The 18,313-nt window shown below is 47.0% G+C and overlaps 1 long non-coding RNA gene across 1 annotated transcript in view; it reads left to right on the top strand.

Moving 5' to 3' along the window:
• The window catches only part of LOC143842213 (uncharacterized), an 89,448-nt gene that overhangs the window by 44,027 nt on the left and 27,108 nt on the right, over positions 1-18,313 (top strand). The gene's annotated exons all lie outside the window — the stretch shown is intronic.

Raw genomic sequence — 18,313 nt, 5'->3', positions numbered from 1 at the left:
GCGTGGTGGCGGCGAGGGTGGATCGGCATAGGAAAGGGGTGGTGGGGAAGGCCGTGGACAGGAGCTGGGAGTTATGTCGCAACTGGTTGTTTGGACTCGTGTCGGGGTGGGAAGGGGTCTGGGTAGTGTGGTGGGGTGATCGGTCGGCGGCAGGGTGGGTAATTGTGCGGTTGGGGGGGGTTCTGGAAATGTCGGAAGCGTTAGCGGGACGGGAAGGGGTCTGGGGAGGGTGGGAGGGTGACCGGATGGTGTGGGCGCGGGTGAGTGTGTGCGCGAAGTGTGGGAAGTGGCGGCGGGGTGCGGGGAGGGTGGGGGGGTTAGCGGGCGGCGTGCAGGTGGGTGAGTGTGCAGACGGTTGTTTTAAGGGTGGAATTGGCGGGGATGCGGGAAGGGGGGCTGGTCTGCGGGCTGGTCGGCGGCTCCTTCGTCGTTGGCGGCGAGGTTCTTTCGGCGGGGGCGGGCTGACACGGCGAGAGGCGCTTTGCGCCTCTCGCCGCGTCAGGCGCTTTGCATCTCTCGCCGCGTCAGGCCGCCAGGCAGGGAACCCCCGGCAGCTGCGCTTCACTCCCTGGGTCGCTTCGCTCCGCTTCGCTCCGCTTCACTCGGCTTCGCTTCGCTCCCTTCGCTCCCTGGGTCGGCGGCCTGACGCGGCGAGAGGCGCTTTGCGCCTCTCGCCGCGTCAGGCCGGGAGGAACTGCGAGCCGCGCTGTGCGCGGCTCGCAGTTGCTGGGGCTGGGAATCTACACTTTCGTGTCTACACTTTCGTGTGAGTATGGAGAAACTATTTAAAAAACAACAACTGAATTTTCAAAAAATTTCAAATTGGGTCACAACTGTCACAATGTTTGATAACATCCCTATTTGTTAACCTTGTCATATGGACTATGAGATCCTTAGATATGGTTGTAACCTTTCTTCTCTTTCTGCACTCCCATTCAATGAGTATAATATCAATTTATCAACTTTTTAAGGGCATTATACACCTATTATTGCTCAAGGGCATTATAGACCTATTATTGGCTTTGTATGTAGAGACTATTCGCATAATTTGGTCTCTGCTCTTTGCTGTTGGGCACACCCAGGACAGGCAGGGTCAAAAGGTCATGCTCTGGTCTCTGTGTAATCATCAGAAAGCTTCTGCTATTAGCTGACCTCCAGGACACTTCCTGTGTAAGGATTAAGCTATACAGTGTTATGCACTCTGACAACAATGGAATGTGCACATTGCTATAAGTTTCTGCAAACTTCTATATCCATTGATGTGTACTGTGAAGTTTTTTTCTGAGCTGTAAAACAAATAAAAGCTAGCCTGCTCAGGAGAGAGAAAACGGAGCACTAAGCAACCTAGCAGAGAGAAGCAAGCCTCCTGTCTGTCCTTACTACATCTGTGTCTCTGGTCCTTTTAAGAAATAGAAACCAGCTGCTTGAGGTTACACAATCATGACAAAAGTTCCTTTCTTCCTGGAATTAACCAGATAACAACTCCATGCAGAATGCAGTCTCACACCCAAAATCAAGAGCTCTTGATCTATCCTTCCTTAAAATGTTAGGAATAGTGTGTTTGATTGTTAGGCCAAAGGAATGATTAGGTTTTATGGCAAGCATGTCCAACTGAGGCCACAGTTGAGTAGAAAAAAACAGGTAATTGGGGTGGGGAAAATTCAGTGTAAGGAAAGAGAAAGGGGTGCTAAATAAAGATTCATGGGCTCATTGCTCACAAGTTAAAGACAAAATCTTAATGGGATCATTCCAGTCAAACCAGACAGCTTTTTAAATTTGCTCTCCCTAATAAAGTTATCTACAGCTAGCAGAGAGTAATTCTCAATATCGCCACAAGTATGTCACATGTACCATGGCAACCTGTGTTGATAACTTTTGGGCTTTGTTGTGGCACCCTGGGCTGCTTCCACATGGAGGTTTTTCTCTGCCTTTGCTTCCCACAGCTCTGACACTTTACTCCTGATGGACATCCACATTGCCATCTTGTGAAATATCTTCCCATTCATTTTTATGAATGAATCCAAGTGCACGCAAACCATATGGCTTTCAATGTGTTGATGTGCAAAATCACTTCTACCTCTATATACATACTGCAAGATTTTTTAATTAGCTATACATGATGCATTTTTATTATAACATATGTGTAGTCTACCCCCCCCCCATTTCATTATTTCCAGTAGTGTTTAGTAAGAATGTACCAACTATTTTTCCCTGTTTCCATTTGTTATTTGCTGTGTTGGAGAACTTTCAACATCCGTTAACTTAAAATTGGTTACTTGGTAGTCTTCCTCTTAATATCATTACTGGCCTCACAGGAATCATCAAAGGTTATGAACTACAGATGCTCTGCTTTCATAGAAAGTATTTGCCAAGATTAGAATGAAACAGACTGAACTACCCGAACAAAATTACATTTCTGCCTTGTACATTATTGCAGCTTTATAATTTTAGCAACTTAATAAATTGGTCCTGCCAAGAGCAGGAGACTGGAAGAGTTACAGAGTCACGGATCAATGTTTGGTACCTTCCTTAGCAACTTGGATGAAATATTTGACTCTGAGGCAACAAATAAGGGTTGACTGGAGAGCCAACTTGGTGTAGTGGTTAGAGTGCTGGACTAGGATCTGGAAGACCCAGGTTCAAATTAATCCCCACTCTGTCATGGGTACATTCTGGGTGACCTTAAGCCAGTCACATACTCTCAGCCTAACATATCATGCAGGGTTTTTGTTAGGATAAAATGGAGAAGCCTGTTTGGATCGTCATTGGGGAGAATTGTGAGATATCAATCAAATTAAGTAAATAAAATAAATAGCTTAGGGGTATATAAACATAAGTCTTACACAAACAAGTGCAACAGAGAGCTAACATTCAGGACTGATTAAGATGAACCATTCTTATAGATCACCCAGTGGGAAGGGGTAAGTGTATCTTATCTCTGCCCACCCACCCTGGGCATTCCTGTGCCACCTCCAATGCCAGTGGTGGTATAACATCTGCATTTAGCCAGATCCAGTTTACACAATCTTCATATATGCACCAGCTATATAGGCATCAGCTAAGCATATGGAGCCTAGATGTGTCAGATTTCAATGCCCACTGGTCATGGAAGAATGGCAGGTGTGCTAAGGTAAGAAATAAGCACTTCTCCGAATCATCTTCCCCACTAGGCAATGAGGGATCATGAACCGTTTGTTTGTTTATATACCGCCCTCCCCGGAGGCTCGGGGCGGTTTACATAAGAACAAAGAACAATACATAAAACTGTCTATAAAAACGTGAATAACGTTACAATAATAATAACAGATAGTTGCAACCATATAACACTGTAACAGTATAAACAATATAAACAATACAACAGTGCAACAATACAAACAGGTCCAGAGCATATTGGTGGATTTCTGGGGGGGCCAGGGGGGCGGGGGGAGCAGGGGCCCTTCAGTCGCTGCTGATTACGTCTGGTCTCAGCCAAATGCCTGGCGGAAGAGCTCCTTTTTGCAGGCCCTGCGGAACTGTTTAAGCTCTGTCAGGGCCCTGATCTCCTCTGGGAGCTCGTTCCACCAGAGAGAATGCTCTGGCCCTGGTCGAAACCAGACAGACTTCTTTAGGGCCAGGGATCCTTAGCAGGTTAGTGGCAGTGGAGTGTAGAGCTCTTTTGGGCCTCGACCGCGTATGGGCCTCGACCGCGTATGGCCTTTAAGGTAATTACCAGATCTTTATTGGTGGGCTATGGCTCTGAGAGCATTATAAAGGTTGACTGTGGAGATGGGTACAGAAGAGAACCAGCTCACCTGATGCTGTTAAGAATAAGCAAGGTGAAATGAGCTCAATTTTTTCTCTTATAATGTAAGCAGATTAAATATAATACTATATATACATCAGGAGAAAATTATACAAGAAGTGGACAATATTGCCACATAAAGAGTCAATTATCTACAGATTACTGTCTCAATCAGTTGTGGAAAACTAACCCTATAGGTGCCAGAGATTTCCAGAGATTACTGATTATTGTTTTGCTTAATAATTGGATGTATTATGATACTAGCAGTAATAAAAATGGCTATTTGGATGGTTGTCTCATCTGTTAATTTCTGTGTAAATTTTTCTCAGTCTACCAGAACAGTTCCCAGATAAACACACTATGCTACAGATAGCAGCAGGGAACTGGCTTCCTACTTGTATAAATACTGTGAACTTCACAGTGAATGTATTTAGCAGGCAAATACAATGTTTTTGACAGCTAGTGATCATGTCATCTCAGATGCCCATTCGCATCTCACTGCCACAGCTGAACATCTTGGTGGCTGTGTCATTACCAGTGCTAGGCATTCATTTCCTTCAGACTTGGGGTCCCTTTCATACCTGCACAGCACATGAAGTGAAATCAGCTCTCCCCTATGGTCCTGGTATGGTTGGGTCGGATAATTAGATGAAGCTGGCAAAGGGAACTATAACTCCCATAAGGCTGTGCAAAAATGTGCACATGTAAGATAATGGCAGTAACACAAAACTGTAAGAGTTCTAAACAAACGACTGACTCCCTCTTTAAATAAATGGATGTGAAGTGGAATGCAATGATCACAAGTCTTGTAGGGGGAAAGTTTGCAATGATCACAAGTCTTGTAGGGGGAAAGTTGACACTCTCATTGGACTGTGTGAGACCATGTATGCTTATTCCACTCCACTATGCAGTTAAAATATTCATAAAGTAATCTTGTCTTGTACAGCTCACAGCTGAACTGCCTGACATGACCAATAAGTAGAATAAGCAGCTCAGAGATCCCTAGCTATATGCTTATATTGCCTTTGACAGGAAACTTCCAGGACCTGTCCCCCTCAACCAAGAAATACTACAACCAAGTTCAGTTCGGGGGGGGGGGGGGGGTGATGGGACTACTAGAAAGAAATGTGCCTGGGATAAACCTCTAGTATTGGCACCTGTTGACCAGTAACCGCTGGCACTGTCCACTTGGAAAATGCCAAAACAGTGAGAGAGAATGCAGAGGGACTCCACAGGTTATTATACCAATCTGCCTTTTATAGAAACTGGGACTTTACATTTGCCCTGTTGCAGGAGGGAAAAAATCCCACATAGAGGAAAGGGACAGGAAATGAAGTACTGCTTTAGAAATTCTAGAACTTCCAAAGGACAACCAGAATCTCTGCTGGTTTTAATCTATACTCTAAGCATCCCTTCTCTGAGACAAGTAAAATAATAAAGGACAAAGGTCATTTGGGCATATGAAGAGTTCCTTCTCATTTCTGAACATGCACTGTCAGTTCTGTATATCTAGGTTTAGGACAGAAGTCTTCTAAATGATCATAGGACAAACAATTCTTTAATTGATTAATATTTTCATGAGGCATATTTTCCAGAATAGCAGGACATATTTCTAAATTTCTAATTCTCGGGAAGACTAGAGACTGCAGATCTCATTTTGCAAAGAGGATTTCCACATATCTTTATTATTTTTAAGCACCTGAGTTCTAGGTGGTATTGCAGAATCCAGGTAGTTCCTGCTGTAGGGGCTATCCATAGAGTATGTCACAAAGCATGTTGCACTTCCAGAGGTCTTTTGAAAAAGGCACTCACCTATCAGCACAATCTGCTGTTTGATCCAGCTATTTCTACTTTGCTATCCTGTTTCCCTGCCTCCTGATATATCATGTGATCTATGGACATCCTTAAAATAAGCAATAGCTGCTGAGAAGGGTAAGTAGTTTTAAGTGCTAACAATCTCATAGGACTAAAACATGTAAAAATGCCAGTTCTGGAGTTTTACAGAAAGCAGTGAAGCAGATACTGTACTAAAGATTTTTATTCCATAGGAACCTGGAACTTCAAGGAATGGTAGAGGACAGGAAGGCCTGGAGGATCATTGTCCATGGGGTCGTGATGGGTCAGACACGACTTCGCACCTAACAACAACAGCACATATATACACATATATATATATACATGTATATACATATACATACATACATACATACATACATACATACATACATACATACACATACACACACACAATAGCTATCAAAATATTTTCATCTTGTCTTTCCTCAAATGAACTCAGGATAGTGGACATACCAGCATGGTGGTTAAGAGCAGCTGGCATTCATATGAAGAACTGAGTTTGATTACCCACTCCTCCACATGAAGCCAGCTGGGTTACCTTGGGGCAGTCACAGTTCTCTTAGAACTCTCTCAGTTTCAGCTACCTCACAGGGTGTCTGTTGTGTGGCAAAAGTGTTTATCAGCCACTTTGAGCCTGCTTTGGGTAGTGAAAAGTGGAGTATAAAAATAGCTCTTCTTCTCCTCCTCACCCTCTCTGACCCTCACAAGTCTGTGAGATAGGCCTTGATGAAAGAGAATTACTAGTCCAGTGTTATCCCTGAATTTCATGGCTCAATGGGTATTTGAACCCATATTTCTTAAGTGTATTTGATAATATTATCCTTGAAGTGTATTATTTCCCTCCCCCCCCCCACACACACATAATCTTAGCATTTAATCCTATTTCCTTTTTACACTGACATCTTACACGAAAAAATGTATAATTTTCATTGTCAACTCATGATGGATATATTCCATGTTTCTTCTATCACATTAGTTAAACCTCAGTGGTTCTTACATTTTAGTTACCGCTAGGTGGCAGAACAACAGCACTCTGAGAATCAATTGTGTAACCATCCCTGGGAACAGACCTTACTTTCTTCAGTTTACAAAAGTGAGGCCTCAAGGCGCTGATTTTTTTTCAGAATTCTTATCTGACTCACTTGGTATAGATAACTTTTCTGTGACAGAATGATTGAATTTCAGTTTCTGACTTCAGAACTTGTCAAGGCCCACATCCTGGCAGATGCCTCTGTCTGGTGACTCCTTGGTCAATGCCCCCTTTCCCAATGGAAGGAATATCCAGCAACAGTGAAGGAAGCAGCACACAAGCAAATTGGGCCCTGCTGTAGTCACGTCTCCCGGTTGACTTAAAGGACCTTGAAACATTGCAGTGTGGACTACAATTTCCCTTTGGAAAGAACCCCTTGGAGGCAGCAAACAAACAACTATTTTGCACTCCTTTCACATCTACTGGCACCAGCTGGGCTACAAGGAATGCAGTTCTGCTCTCTCCAGCATTGCTGCAGGGAGATGGATAGAAATAACCATGATTGAAGGGGGAATGTGGATGTAATACAGTGGTATCAGGGGACATTTTGGGAAGGCTTAGAGACCACCAAAGAATTCCGGGGTTGCTTCTCAGAGGCCCATTATGCACGGGGGGAATAGCGCACATTCGGGGTGGAATGGCGGCGACTAAAATCACCAATAACGCACGGAGCCAGCTGCAACCGGCCGCAGATTCGGTGCATGCCGCCGAAAAAGCCACAGCGAAACACGGAGGAAAGCACAGCTTCCGGGTGACCGGGGCGCAACCAGGAGCAGCGCCAGGGTCACCGCATGCATAATCGGTTACTCTGGGTTTTGCCACCGTTGCATAAGCGGTTTGCTTTGCTTCTTCCCCCCCCCCCCGTGTTTTCCATATGACCCAAAATCGCCGTTTCGGCGGCCGTTCATAATGGGCCAGAGGCAGGCAATGGCAAAGCACATCTGGATGTCTCTTGCCTTGAAAATCATTCAGGGTTGCGATCAGTTGGCTGTGACTTAATAGCCCTTCCTACACATACACAGCACCTGCACACCCACCCAGCTGCCCTGTCTACTCTTAAATTGGGTCCTCCAAGCCTTGCTTAATATATGATGGGGACAGACCTGCATGTAAAGGAACTAGGTTCTCTGTTTTTCATAAAAGGCTGAGGTCAAGCATGGTAGAGAGGAGATGATCATTGCATCTGTTTCTTTAGTTTAAACCTTTTGCGGGAGGTGCTTAGGGGATACTCATACAAAAAAATTTCTTTGAATCTGCAATTTTGAGCCAGCATGGCTACTTTACGCAGGGGCATATTGGCCTCAGAAGAAGGAGTTGGTTCTTATATGCCACTTTTCCCTACCTGAAGGAGGCTCAAAGCGACTTACAGTCACCTTCCCATTCCTCTCCCCACAACAGACACCCTGTGGGGTGGGTAAGGCTGAGAGAGCGCTGATATCACTGCCCGGTCAGAACAGTTTTTTATCAGTGCTGTGGCAAGCCCAAGGTCACCCAGCTGGCTGCATATGGGGGACGGCAGAATCGAACCTGGCATGCCAGATTAGAAGTCCGCACTTATAAGCACTACACCAAACTGGCTCTCTCAGAGGTCATAGATGTATTCACACGTGAAGTATAAATTGCTTCTGAGCAACTTTAACATTTATGTTCATTTCTTTCTTTAAAAAAACAATAACAGGGAGGAGGACCTCAAAATCCAGCAATTAAATATATATTTTTAAAAAACAAAAATTAAAAAGAAACATAGAAAATCAAAAATTTATAGTGGCAGTAAATTTACACATAAATTTCTATAAAAGTTTTCCAGATAGCTAAAAACAATTCAGTATGCAATTGCATTGATAAGTTCCAAGATCCATTGATTTTTTGAAGGTGGACATTTATCTCTCCAGTGTTGTAATATGTGTCTTTTAACTGTAGTAAGGACAGAGAGAGTCCATTTTCATTGACCCTGCCTCCAAGAGACAGGGAGATAGTTGAATAGCACATAAGCACCCTCCAAAATCAATTGATATTCTAATACAAAATAGATGAGTAATAACTCTTCAGAAAAAAAGAATGACCAGAAATGTCCAAATCATATGTGTAAGGGACTACAGTACAATTTAATACATGTGAATTGCTGTGATTTATGTTAATATCAGATTGCTCCTAATATGACATAGAAACAGAGAAGAAATTTGTACTGCTAATATTAACATTATGCATAGACTACAGGTTGGCATTATGGACCTGCTTGAAACTAGAGCCTCCTTCACTTGAATACATGACCTAAGTACAAAATAGGTCTTCCATTATAGTTGTACTACGCTGTATTGGTGTGGGCATACAAATTGTTCTCACCTCCGTTCCCAGCTTGTGTTAAGCAATCATTTGGTGCCAATCTCCCCCCCCCCAAAAAAAAGAACTGCATCTATGGAGGAATTCAGTTCCTCAAACTTGTAATTACACACCATTAAAGGTGCATAATTCAATTTATGTTCAGCTGAGTAGCTGACTGCAAAAATAAATGACAAGGAAAGAAATACAGAAAAGGAGCAAAGATCACATTTTCCTTTTCATTTTGTACCCTATGTCCCTCTATAATCATTTCAATTTATTTTAAGAAACTTGACCAGTTCTCCATTAAACATATTTATGCTATCGGGTAATGTATCCCATATGTTTAGAAATGCTTAGCTTGAAACCTTTGGGTTGTCTCATATTCAGAGTTGTCTTCCTTTTGTGTAAATACAGGGCCATTCCGCATGACTTTAATGTAACAGAAGGCTTGCAAATTGTAAATGCTACTAATTTGCAGTTCCGCAAAACGTCACACACAATCTGCCATACTCCTGAAACAATCCCGCAAAAAGTGATTCGTTGTAGCGCTTAAAGGGAAATTGGGAAAAGTGGATTCACCCTCTGAAAGGTGCTACACTCTTGCAAACAATCTGCAACACTAGTGGAAAAGACCTGTGCGTTCCCATTGTTGCAGTTCCAACAAAGTCCCTACCCCTGGCTCTCTCCTCCACACTTCCGGTGAAGCGATCGCCATTTTTTTTCTCGAAGCGAGCAGAAAGCAACGAACCAACAAGCCATAATTCACCCAGCAAGGCTTCTCTGGCTACAGTCCCTCCACAGAAGTGCTTTAAACCTCCCGTAAGTCCCCAAGCACAAAACAGCCCCGTTTGCAAGTTCCCTTTATTTTCGGCCAAAAATCGTGCCTGTTCGGGGGGGGATTTTTCTTTTCATTCGGGGTAAGCGTGGTAATGATGAATCACCAGCTCATACACCAGCTGCCAGCTAGATGGGTCTCTACGTTAGGACGAATCAAGGCATATTCGTTGCAACGTGTGTGTGTTTTTTTTAACCTGTTCTTAAAGGGAAAGGGGCTTTCCGAGACATGATAACAACCGCCCATTGGCTGTATGTTTGATTGACGGCCAGGGGCGGGACAAAGCACAGAAAAAATCGCTTCCTGTCTAGCGATTTTTGTGAGACCGGAAACCTGTGGGAAACTAATGAAACGCTACTGAATTCCACAAAAAAAGCAGGTATGCATAACGCCGAGATTGCACTTTTAAAAATAGCGTTTCCGCTTTGGGGGACCAATTGGCAACATTGGTCCTTGTGCGGAAAGGCCCACAGTATTTGCCTAGATTAAACATTAGGTTGATTGCCTGATAAAATAGCTTGTCTCCCACTCCCCCCCCCCCAAATACACAAACATACATACATACACTACAAAGATATATAGCGACACCACAGTACTCTGGTGAAGCCCATATAAAACATGTTCTAAGAACCTGAATCCACTAACACAACATCGGATGCTATCAGGGCCACCACTCTGAAAGGGAAAACTCACGGGAGATTTTACCAGGAGACCAAATGTCCCTTTGTAACTTAAAACTACTCAAATCTAATCTACCACAAAGGCTGTAAAATTTTATCTGCTCCATAAACTAATGATGGTCCCTAATATCTACCATAGGACCCTCTTGTGGCGCAGAGTGGTAAGGCAGCAGAAATGTTGTCTGAAAGCTCTGCCCATGAGGCTGGGAGTTCAATCCCAGCAGCCGGCTCAAGGTTGACTCAGACTTCCATCCTTCCGAGGTCGGTAAAATGAGTACCCAGCTTGCAGGGGGGTAAACGGTAATGACTGGGGAGGCACTGGCAAACCACCCCGTATTGAGTCTGCCATGAAAACGCTGGAGTGTGTCACCCCAAAGGTCAGACATGACCCAGTGCTTTACCTTTAATATCTACCATATGCTATCCAGATGTCCAATGTCATAAAGCACTCATCAGTCAGCTACAACTCAGCATCCAAATACTCTCTCTCTCTCTCTCTCTCTCTCTCTCTCTCTCTCTCTCTCTCTCTCTCTCTCTCTCTCTCTCTCATTTCATTGTATAGGCTGCCCCTCACCACATAAGCTTGGGGCATCTTACACAGTAAGTTAAAAAACAATACAAGGGCGATCGGGAATCACCCCTGGCGCATTTGCCGCTGCGGGGAAGCCCTCGCCAAAAGGGAATGTGCTGGGACTACATGTCCCACGATTCCCTGAGGGCTGGGGGGCTGGGGAAGGCCTGGGTGGGAGGGGGCCATTGCTTCTCCTTCCAGGCTCCCCTCGGGCGCCCAGGGAAGAGGTGCGAATCTCTTTCCCTCTTCCCTGCTGGCAAGGTTGGAGCTGCCATGAGGGAGCTCTGCCTCGGCCTTGAGAGCGGCCTAGTAAAATTAAAACTCAGCAGTTTGTTCCGATCGTGGAGGTGAGGCCCCCGCGATCGGCTTTAAAAAAACTACCTGAGGGAAGCGAGGGCAGGGAAGACGGAGGATGGCTCCGCTGAGAAACGCTGCAGCCCGGGTGGGGCCTGTTGAGCCAGCAGGCTCATTGAGGATGGGTTGGGCGGTGATTTCGGCGCAGCAGCCAGCACAAGGCCACAAGGGGCGGAGATCTAGACGCGCCAGTTATCAGGTCGGGCCGGGCTTGTTCCTCAGGCTTTTGAGGGGCTGGAAAATCCTGAACTTCACAGGAGGAGAGTGGTCGCGGCAGCGACGGCCCCCTCAGGGTTCGGACCCGTCTCTGGGCAGGAGGGTCAGCCGGCTCAGCCCCCATACAGCACCAGGGGGGCCAGAAGAAGGGAACGGGAGCAGCTGCGGGTGGCTAGTCTGGCTCCTCCTGCTTCTGAGGCCTCTGACAGTGGAAGCAGGAGCCAGGAGGCAGTGGTCCAAAACAGAGGGGAGACAGGACAATGGGGTGGGAGCTTGATGCCCCAGTGTGCTTCTACATTAGGCATGCCAATTAGTAGTGGGCAAGGGCAGTTGTCAGACCCACCCCTGGCAGGCTCTGCACAGGCAGGCCAAGCAGGGTGGATTGAGGGGAGGCCGATGGCAAGTCAGCCAGGCAGCCAAAATGGGGGATGGAGTCAAGGTTGGGGGGCACCCCCATCATCAGCATACTGCTCCCCCAGGGCTGAATTTTGGAATTGGCAGGATGGGGGCAATCGAGGGGGTTGGCTTCACCCTGGTCAGTTTGCCAGGCAGCAGGTGGTTTGGCCACAAACGGGGCAGCTCCCGGGGCAGCAGGCAGTGTGGCCTCAATCGGGACAGCTCCTTGGTCAGCAGGCGCCATGGCCACAAACAGGTCAACCAAGTAATTACGGAGTCCAGGCCTCCTGGGCGAATTTAGGAGTTGGGACTCGGGGTTTAGCCACGCCCCAGTAGGATTACACACAGGCTGTCAGTTGGAACCCCAGCTTGACTGTCTTCCCATCAGGCTCGGGTCTTGGGGCTTCGCAAATTGGGGAGAGCAGTAGATTGCCATCATCCACAGTTGGTCAGGGGAGTGGGATGGCTTCCAGCAGGTCAGGTGTGTCAGAGACACCTCCAAGTCAATCAGGGATGGCAGAGGAGGCCGGCATGGCCATGGGCCAGATTCCCTCTGGTCAACCCGGTCCAGCTTTGGATATGGGTCAGATCCCTCCAACCCAGCTGAGTCCTGCTATCTCCAAGGGTCAAACCTCATCAGAACAGCCAGGCTCAGTTGCACCAGTGGGCTAGGTTCCAGCAGTACAATCTGAGGCTGCCACTGCCAGTGGCCCAGTCCCTGTGAATCCAGGAGAGCAGGTTAAGGGCAAGAAGAGGAGAAAGGATGGTCGGAGCAAGCGCTCATGTGCACGGTGTTCGGACAGCTCCTCCAGTGAGTCTTCTTCGTCTGAGGATGATACTGGGATGGCAAGCCAGGCAGATGTGGCGTATTGGCTTAAGGGAGCTATGGTCCCAGGCCTTCCTGCAGGGTTGGCCTGCTTCAGAGAAGCAACTAAGCGGTATTATAGTGAGGGTGCAGGGGCAGGAAAGCCTACTCAACTGCCAATTGGGTTCCCGGCAGGGGATGACCCCCCCGGCCACTCATTTATCCACTAGACTGAGAACTAAGGCCTTGACTGGTTATTTTGTGGATGTATTCGATTTTGTCAGGCCTGAGGACGAAGCCCCCAGGACGGGTTCCAAGAGGAGGAGGGGCTGCAAGGACTGCAATGCAGTGGAGCAGAACTTCACTAATTGGATCAGGGGCTATGGGGAATACATGTTCCTGGTGGCAGGTGCATTCCCAGAGAGGGGGTGGCACCTGATCAGGCACTTTAATAACATGATGGAGGCCAAGGTATTGTCAGGAGATACAGCCGCCATCGCTTACGACACCAAGGCCAGGGAGAAGGCTTCTAATAATGAGCAGGCTAGATGGGATCTGAAAGAACAAGATGTCGGTGCTGTTTTGATCACAGTTGTGAGGCGTGCGGGGGTGGCCACAACAGGTTGGATTGCAATCGGCCTGGGACAAGCCGGCCCTTTTGATCTAGCCGGCCCACCTCAAAAAAGGGGAGTGGTTTGGCTAATTCTGGAGCATCTGGGAGTCAAAAAGCCGAGTGAAGTCCCGCTGGAGCTCACCACATTAGCCGAGTGAAGTCCCGCTGGAGCTCACCACATTAGCGTTTACCCCATTTAAAGTTTCTTCTTTATTGAAGTTGTTGAGGAGTTATCCAAATAAAGAGGCTGCGGACTACCTGGCTGCTGGATTTTTGGTGGGTTTCCGTATACCGTATGAAGGGCAAAGGCAGTCTACGACTAGCCCAAATTTAAAATCAGCAATACAAATGCCTAAGGTAGTGACGAAGAAAATAAAAAAAGGAATGCGCAGTGGGTCGCATGGCCTCCGATCCAGAATCTTAGAGTTTCCCCTTTGGGAGTGGTACCTAAAAAAGCACCTGAACAGTATAGACTCATTCATCATCTTTCCTGTCCTAAGGGTTCGTCCGTGAATGATGGGATTGCCCCAGAGCTTAGCTCGGTTAAATATGCATCCTTAGATCACACAATATCTTTAGTAAGGGACTGTCGTCCAGGTGCTTTGATGGCCAAGTGCGATGTACAATCAGCTTTTCGACTGTTGCCAGTGCACCCAGGGGATTTTTGTTTATTGGGATGTTATTTTTGGGGCCAATGATATGTGGGCAAGGCTATGCCAATGGGTTGCTCCATTGCCTCTTTCGCTTTTGAATCTTTCAGCACCTTTTTGGAATGGGAGGCCAAGAACAGAACAGTGAGTCCACATATCACGCACTATTTAGATGATTTTTTGGTGGTTGGCCCAGCGGGTTCATGGACAAATTTGCGGTTTTCCAATCGTTGCCAATGGAGCTGGGGGTTCCATTGGCATCGGAAAAAACCGAGGGGCCGGCAACCCAATTGAGTTATTTGGGCATTCTATTAGATTCTGAGGCTGGTTTATCAAAATTACCAGAAGACAAGGTTTTGGCTTTGAGGGGACTGCTGGGGCAAATGTTGGAATGCCGAAAATGCACGTTGAGGGAGATGCAGAGTCTTCTGGGTCATTTGAATTTTGCCTGCAAGGCAGTTTCCCTGGGGTGTGCCTTTTGCACAAGGTTAGCGCGGGCCACAGCTGGGGTCATGTCACCTCATCATCATATCAGATTGTCTCAGCCATTAAAGGAGGACCTACAGGTATGGAGGGAGTACATAGAAGGATTCAATGGGGTTTCTATGTGGCAGACGCCACTATCCCCAGAGTCATCTCTACAGGTCCATTTAGATGCGTTGGGCAGCCTGGGTTTTGGGGTGTTTTACCAGAACCGATGGTGTGCCGAGAGGTGGCCGCCTTCCTGGGCTGAATCCGGCATCCTTCGGGACCTTGCCTTCCTTGAACTCTTTCCAGTGGTAGTAGCCGTAATCATATGACAAAAATTATCCTTTAACAGCAGGGTGTTGTTTTGGTGCCATAGTACGCATCATTAATAGCCAGTCCAGCAAGTCATTACGGGTAATCCGTTTAGTGCGTAGGTTGGTGAGAGCCTGCTTGGGGAGCAACATCACGTTTTGGCCGAGACATGTCCCGGGCTCATCTAACGATATCGCAGATGCTCTGTCTTACTTTCAGGAGCAGAGATTTCACCAGCTGGCACCAGCGGCATGCCAGTTTCCGGACCTGTTCCCGGAAAAATTGTGGACCCTTGGCTCGGACCCATCCTAGAGGCCGTGAACAATTCCTTGGCTCCGGCAACCCATCAGGCATACTCATCCGCAATTCAGGGTTATGCGGACTTCATCGGAACTGTACAGGGCTTGAGAGCTTGGCCCCCCACTGAGGAATCGGTTTTAAGATATCTGATCCAGCTAAGGTCCCAAGGGTTGTCACCTCGAACAATGGGTGTCCACATGGCAGGATTGTCTTTTTTGTGCAGGGTGGTGGGGAATGCGGACCTGACTTCATCGTTCTTAGTCCACAAGGCCATCGCAGGTTGGAAGCGGCTTTGCCCTGCACTAGCTGATGCCAGGCGGCCTATTTCCTTGACCACCCTACAAGGCCTATTACAGCAGCTTCCCACAGTGTGCTCTAGTGCTTACGAAGCAGTCTTATTTGAGGCTGCATTTATGTTGGCCTTTTTGGGGGCATTCCGATGCGGTGAATTGTTAGCAGAAACTCGGTCAAGCCCAGGGATTGGAGCATTGGCAAAGGAGGATGTGCAGATTACTGATGAGGGTTTGCACATCCTTCTTCACTGACCAAAGACAGATCAATTGCGGCGGGGTGCACTTGTGGTCCTACGTGCAGCCCATGGGGACGGCCCCTGCCCAGTCTGTGCCACAAAAGCCTTGTTGGAGGTGAGGCCAGCCCTATCAGGTCCGCTACTTATCCACTTGAGTGGGTTGTGTCTGTCACGATACCAATTTGGTTCAGTCTTGAAGAGTGCACTAAGAAGCTTAGGCTTGCCAGCTGAGCAGTTTGGTATTCACTCTTTCCGAATTGGTACAGCAACCGAAGCGGCAGCCTCTGGGCTCCCATCAGACGAAGTACGGGCAATAGGGAGGTGGCGTTCCTCTGCTTTCAAATGCTACATCCGCCTGGGTTTGTTACTATAACTATGTTACGTACTATTAAATTGCAGATCTGTGCTCAGGAGTGCCAAAAGTGCTGGTCATCGGACACAGTATTGTCCACTGGGCGGCTCGCTATGTTTTGCGGTCGGGTTGGACCAGCAACCTTGGACTTGGAGATCGGTATCGAATTGCCTGGGCTGGCTGGCGTGGTATGCGTTGGGCTTCATTCCTGGATGATTTCACCATGGCCGTGCGGCGTACCGGTGAGCCAGATATTTTAGTGATTGAACTGGGAGAAAATGACATCACCAGCATGAAAGCCGTCGGTCTAGTGGAGTCCATAAAGTTAGACCTGTTATATTACGCACCCTGACATTTGCCACAGGTTATGGCCTCTGTACAGAGCAGATGGGGTCCATCTGTCAGAATGGGGGATGGACTGCTGGTTGTATGATTTGCGTCATGCATTGTTGGAGGCTGCAGTCGGTGGAAGCGTTGGCGGGAGCTGGTGTATGGGGGTACCCATCCCATGCTCTGTGGTGGGATTTGGGCATGGGGGAGGAACCATATGTGAGCAGGCCCAGCCTGCGTGCGGGCCTGCTTTAGAAAGGGGGCCTCCATAAGAGGCTGTGGGCAGGCGGTGCCGGGCGGCCATCCCTCATGGAGGAGGAGCCTTCCGGCGAAAATCCGCATTCCGGGTGGCTCGGGAACTCGGCAGAGGTTCACGCCTCAGCGAGTTCTCAAGGTGGGGTCACCTCCCTGGCATCCAACATGTCATTGGGAGCTTGGGGGTACCGGCAGGATGCTGAAGGGCCCCGGGCATACCTGTTGGAGTAATACGTGGCTACCTTGTGGCTGGACAGCCACAAGAAGGCTGGTTCCTTCACCCCCTGCTTTCCAACGCTTGGTTTATGTTCAATAAAAGTTGTGGCCTATTTAAACGCCAAAGAGCAGTTGTCTTCATTTTCCTTGGTGGCAACAGGTATTCACCTGCAAGGCAATATATTTTAAGTTTTAAAATACATTAGATATATCTATTAAAAGTTGTTTCTGCTCTCCCTACATGCCTGGAAAAGATTATTACAGTTTGTCAACCAGGCACATAATGAAGGATGGGGGGGGGGCTGGCAGGGGCCCCGATTTGATGGTGATGGTGGCCCCTGGCCCCTGGTCTCACCCAAATGTCTGGTGGAAGAGTACCATCTTGCAAGCACTATGGAAATTAGAAATTAGGCTCGCACTTTAGCCAGTAACTCATTCCACCAGGCTGGAGCCAGGGCTGAAAAGGTCAAGGCCAAGCACATCTCTGTGGGACTGGGGATCATCAGCAAGTTGGTATTTGCTGGAAGGAGAACTCTCCAAAGGACATATTCAAAGAAGCAGTTCCTCAGGTATACAGGTCCCAGACTGTGTAAGGCCTTAAAAGTTAGAACAACGGGTCCTTCATAGGACCCACACAACCACATTCTGGACCAACTGCAGCTTCTGGATCAGGGCTAAGGGAAGGCTCCCAGAGAGGGAGTTACAATAGTCTAGGCTGGAGGTGATCTTTGCATGGATCACTGTGGCAAGGTGTTCTTAACCAGGGGATGAAAGCCCAAATGCAGAAAGCAGAGTGGCAACTCGTACCATCCAATCCAAGTTCCAACTGAGGCTCAAATGAGGCATGTCTCTTCAAGCAGAAATGGTCAGTCTTCATGGTCGGGAAGTGAGTCATATTAGAGTCATTAGGTAAGGTAGTCAGATGACCCCAGTGTTATAGTTTTGATGTCCATGACTCTAACCCACATTATCACCTACTTAGAAGGTTCTGAGAATTAACCTGCAGTTTTTATGTGTTAGACAAAAATAGGGTTCCCTTGTGAAATTTGAAGAATTTCACTAAGCTCAGGAAGAATGGAACCATATGGGTTTAATTCTTGATTTAGAACTCTAGAGAAGACTGATGTTTTCTTAAACTTGCATCCTACTACAAAAGATTTCATCCAGATTATGCAGCTATTGCCAGAGCTTCATAATTTATTGTCTGAAAAAGAAATGGTTCAGTAAGATGACACTAGCATACCTAACCTAAATCCCAAAATATTTAATGTTGGATGCAAAAACTGAGGCTGTCTTGTCTTGGGATGAAAAGGGCCTGAAATGCATTAAGCAAAGTACTAAGAAAAGATGAGTTAAAATGTTGAGGTTTTTAGCTCGCTTAAACTAAATGAAATGAATTCTAAAAGGAGAAACAATTGACCTAAACTCCATCATGTACAGA

This window comes from Paroedura picta, chromosome 1 (assembly GCF_049243985.1).
Source record: "Paroedura picta isolate Pp20150507F chromosome 1, Ppicta_v3.0, whole genome shotgun sequence".
In the NCBI taxonomy this organism is placed as follows: Eukaryota; Metazoa; Chordata; class Lepidosauria; order Squamata; family Gekkonidae; genus Paroedura; species Paroedura picta.
The sequence above is the reverse complement of the archived record's forward strand: the minus strand, read 5'-3'. Positions and strand labels throughout refer to the sequence as shown.